General features: G+C 36.4%; 1 pseudogene; it reads right to left on the bottom strand.

Annotated features, from left to right (window-relative positions):
• Positions 1-4176: 4176 nt before the first annotated feature.
• LOC140621836 (COP9 signalosome complex subunit 8 pseudogene) lies at positions 4177-5013 on the bottom strand (annotated as a pseudogene).
• Between the last annotated feature and the right edge of the window lie 264 nt (positions 5014-5277).

Genomic DNA, 5277 nt, shown 5'->3' with positions numbered 1-5277 from the left:
ATTTACTAGAAAATACATTCTCTTTCGTTGTCTTTTGTAATCCTAACCTAAGGAGAGAGTTACCTTAGTTATTTTTTAATGATTATTAATGCTTGACAATATACATGTTGCTTTCCCTAAAATCATTACAATCTTAGGCCACTATCTGTATGTGTATCATTTACTATCCCTAAACTTCTCTTAGAAGCTTTTTGTTGCATTAAGTTAGGAACTGCGTGGAATAACTTTATCTTACATTTTATAGTCTCCAAGAATATTTAAGAATCAAAGTATTAGCTAGAATTTTCATCTTTCATGTTCAAGAATTTCTTCTTCAAGTAAGGCAAATACTGCAAGTTTCCTTTTTGTCATTACAGTGGATTTTATATCCTAACAAAGACATGCTCTCACCTGTCAGTTTTTCACTTGAAGTGCCTTAAGTGAGGAATGAGAGTGCCCTAAGTGTAACATAAGTTCAATTTCTGTCACTTTACACAGGGCTTTCCTGGGTATACTCTATTTGTACTCCTTCCCATTAAAACTCACCAGAAAGGGGTAGCTTAGAGTAGTTATTCTTTCCTAAGGGAAACTGAAAGAATCCACAGCAAACATGTTGCTTTATCTCTCTTCAGGGCTTGGGAACTAGCTTTTCTCTTGTTCCCAATGGCTGTAACAAAACTATATCTTGATCTTTTCTTTCTGATGAAGCCATCATTTAGAATTGTTTTCAGGACTAATGGATTTTAAACTTGATTCATTGCTCACGTTGGCTTCTAGTTATAAAATTATAGATCCTAGGGTTTAGTGTTGAGGGGACCTGAGAACAAAATCACAGAGATGTAATTCATAAGAACCCACATTCCAGATTTGAATTTTTTCACTTTTTTACTTTATAAATATGTAAAGTGAAGTAATCTTGATATCTCCTGGAGAATAAACTTTATATTTAAATCATTTTAATGAGAAATGTATCCCAAAGAGAGTAATGTAGAGATTGTTTGGATATATAAAATATACTTTATATGATCCCCTGTAAAATATACAAGTAGCATTGGGTTTCAGATGATGTTTGTTTTTATGAAATAGAAGAATGATGATCAAGAAAATAAAGTTTTGTTTTTCTTTTCATTACAAGTAGCATATTTAGCATCTGGAATGATGAGTAAGTGACATAAATGCTTCAATTGATACAGCAGGGTGTCTTAAAGTATAAGAACTGAGTCATGCTTTTAGTAAGAAATTCATTCATAACTAGAGTAATTTTAATCGCCACTTGTATGAAGTATTTTAGTGATAACTCAAATAACATTTATTCATTAATCTAATCCAAATCCAAAGTAAAAATCCTACATTCAGACTTAAAATTTCTATGACACTTCTTGTTCTCAATTTGCTTCAAAATAATTGAAAACTAAAATTTCTACTGTCACCAACATTGTGGCTATAAAGTTGAAGGAATACATTTTATTAGACTTTACAGGAGTAAAATATCTCTATTTTTATAGAAAAACATTTTATTTTGGAAGCAGGAAAATTACATTTAAATATCTGAATCTTGATTTTTAGGAATATTTTGGCATATAACTAAAAAATCTTTTAAAATACATAAATTGTATATTAAATATTTCGAGAATTGTTAATGTAGAAAATTTCATTAATAATGACATTATTAATACTTAAACATTTTTGCAAATAATTATTTATGGTTCATATTGATATTTTCTAGTGATATACACAATATACTAGAAAGTATAAAATTATTTTATTTCCCCAAATTAACAACTTACTGAACCATTAGCTAATCTCTTAGTAAATATGACATATTAGTCATAAATATCATTGTCATCTCCCCATTTCCATGAAATGAATCATATATAAATAAAATTTTTCTAAATATACATGAACAGAAAAGGGGCAGGAGTAAATGACAACAGAAAAATATGTCAAGGAAGTAAAAAAGCCAAGAAGTTATAACTGATTGGTGGGATGGTGGGGGTAAAATATAAAATTCTTGCTGAAACAAGAGTGTGTAAATTCACCTAATAGAGCGCTGGGATGCTGAAGTCATCAGCTATGATAGAAAATTGAGGTAATTCCTGGGGCTAAAACAAGGAGTTTGGTTATAAATCTAAATGTAAAATAAGTATAACATTTGATTTCTTTACTCTATCTTTGAAGTCACAAAATTGAAGCTCCTCATCCTCCTCAACAAAACTTGGAGTGCCATTAAGATAGATCCAGGGAGGCTCTTGAATGGGAAAGCCAGGCAGAGAGCAGAGGTTAGGTGGGGCAGCTGGAAGACTAAATAAAAACTGCATGCTGAAGAGCCAAACATTCAATTTACTTCTTCGACTCAACTGCTAATGTATTGGCAACCAGATACACACTACTCCAACAACAAATGGAGGATTATTTAGCTAAAAATTGAACCCAATGAAAAGCTCTGACATATTGTAATAAAAGACTATTACTGACCAGACCACCACGAAGCACACCCATCACAAGCTCTTGGCCAGGAGTCAATTTTCAATATAAATTGAAAACTGAAGATCACTATCATAAAATGTTGCCCTAATGCCCTAAAAAATAGGGAACCAGTAGCTGGAGAAAACCCAGATAAAGATAACAGGGATAAGAATGAAGAAAGAGAAATGGAACCATATTCTCATGTCCTCAGTTTTGAAAGATTGTCAAAAATTGACAGCTTAAAAGAAAGAGAAGATGACAGACTGGGTAGAAGAATCTTCACTATACAGGGGTATTTGAAAAAGAGACCAGAAGACATGATTTGGAAATGTCATCAGGGAGCAGTAAGAAGTCAATGAGCTAACAGCCTAAGCCTAACATATAAAAAGAATAAAAAAAAAATAGCTTCCACCTGTACCTGTAGGAATTAGCCAGTTCTGAAAAGGATTTATTTCTGAAAAATCTACAAATTGACTTACAAATCTCAACCATTCCACTAATTTGTAAGAACTAAATGCGATGAATAATTTAGCACATTAAGAGTATGCCTAAAGCAAAAAAAAAAAAATGGGAAAGAAATAAAATAATCCACATCTATTTGCATTTTGCACTCATACTTTATATTCTATATAGGGTTGCCCAATAGCTTGTCAGACAGAACAAAAATTTATTTGCCTTCTAATGTAAATTGTTCTCTAAGATGTATCAAAATTGTAGCCATGACTTGTGCAAGGGTACGTGACTGCACTTCTCAGATTCGGCAAATTGATAGTTAAATCTAATAGTCTCTGTGTCCTACTGTTTCCTGAGAGTATCATCAGCATCTACCTGCCACTTGACAGGCATTTCCAAATGATTAAAAATACCTGAGAGGAATAGAACTTATAAATTTTTAGCAGCTTCAAGTGTATGTGTAAATGAATTTGGAGCAAAAAGGAGGTTGTAATTAATAGCCATATTTTTCAATAAGGAAAAGTCACCCATAATAATTTTTGTTTTGAGTTGCTACATATCTTTTTTTTTCAATTAAATATTTATTGAACAAATGCAGAATAAATGAAGCGGGGGGGGGGGGCTTTTAACCTGAAGATACAATAGACACCTCCAAATATTCAGAGGGCATCACGCAAAAACTGCAAGACTTGTTCGGTATTTCTCCAAAAGGCAGAACTTGAACCAAAGGATAAAAATAAGCAACCAGTAGGCTGCAAGACAGTTGTACAAAGTGGATCACTTATCTTAATAGCTTCTTAGCCAATATAATGCATTCCACCCTAATATTCCCTTCTTCTGAAAGGAGTATTACATCTAATATTTCTCCTGAAGGTCTTAAATAGTTGCATTTTCATGGCAAGCCCTCCACTGCCAGCAATGGATGTACTCATACTATCAGGAAAAAAATCGAAGTTAACAAACTGGTTCACTGAGGAAGTAGTCTTCTGTTCCTCAGCCACACTTCAGCATTCTGTAAGAGTGATATTCAGGTGGTGAGGAGAAAGAGGAGCATATTCTCGGAAGGGGGTGCATCAGAATCCCTGGCAGCTCAGAGACTGTCTCTGGGGACAGTCCTCCTCAAACGCCAAAGGGATCACTGCAACTGTCAACCATCAGTGCCCATAGAGTGTGCTGTCCGCTGGGGCAGGGGCAAACAGCTGACAGCCACTGACCTACATGAAGCAGGAGAGCTGTTTTATAAGTCAGTCACTAAGAAATATAAGCTGCATCATACTGATGGGCTCCATCCAAATTGTCAAATATTACAAAATGAGAACTGTTTCAACAACTATTCAGCATAATGTTTAGGGACAAAATATATAATAATATACTTTATATATGTATTTTATCACATACTCAGTAAGGAATGCTGAGGTGCTTCATCCATCCAATAAATTGAAAATAAAAATTTTACATTTCGATATCTGTCAGTATACAGGATTCTGAAGGTGGATCTTGGACTCAGAAGGATACACCAGTTTTCGAGGAAAGCCACATAATCGGTCAGTCTGGCTAACTGCTGCTCACTGGGGATTAGGGGCACTGGGGCAGGCTCTGATAAGGGAATAAAGCTGTTAAAGGACACATCCAGGGCCCCTGCAACTGGCGTTTTGGGCATAGCCATTCTCGTGGGAGAGTCAACTTGCCATCCTTGTTCCAATATACCCTTCACAGCCTCCCCCACAGGGAGCCCCAAAGGCCGCGAAGTCGGCGGCAATTACCGACGTGTAGGCTTGAGAGACCGGGCAAAGGCTCTTCTTCTTGTTGCATCTCTAAGTGCTTCACGGTTGGCTGGACCGTCTCAGACCACTGGTGTGCGTTGATGGTCGTGTAGATCCCAGGGAAATCTCTCTGCCAGATTCTCTGTGCTACTGACCATATTCCCCCAAGTTCAGAAATTGCAGACTTTGTAGCAGGTGGTATCCTCTTCCAAAGATATCTTGCATTATTCATGTCATTGTGGAGCAGATGTAGAGCTAAGAGCTGACCATACACGGGGGGAATGGCAATTCCTCCAGGAGCCTGGAGCTCCTGGTTCTCGCACTGATCCAGCAGCTTCTTGAAACTGAAGGCGCCTTCGCCGTCACCGCCCCTGGCATCTTCCCGGCCGGTGCCGCCGCCGCACCCTCACCAGAGCCCCCCCGCGACTCGAGTTGCTACACGTCTGAGTCAATCTTTATTCATCTCAATTGAGATGAAGTACTACCTGCCACATATCTGCACTTCTAGACAAAATAAACTTCACAGCCATTTAGACTGTTCCTTATTTTCAGAAAAGTACAGAAGTGCAGTATTACTATACTGATTTGAATACTGACATATTCTTTGCTAAGAACA

The sequence above is a fragment of the Canis lupus genome, chromosome 30 (genome assembly GCF_048164855.1).
Source record: "Canis lupus baileyi chromosome 30, mCanLup2.hap1, whole genome shotgun sequence".
Lineage (NCBI taxonomy): Eukaryota > Metazoa > Chordata > Mammalia > Carnivora > Canidae > Canis > Canis lupus.
This window is presented reverse-complemented; position numbering and strand designations above follow the sequence as displayed.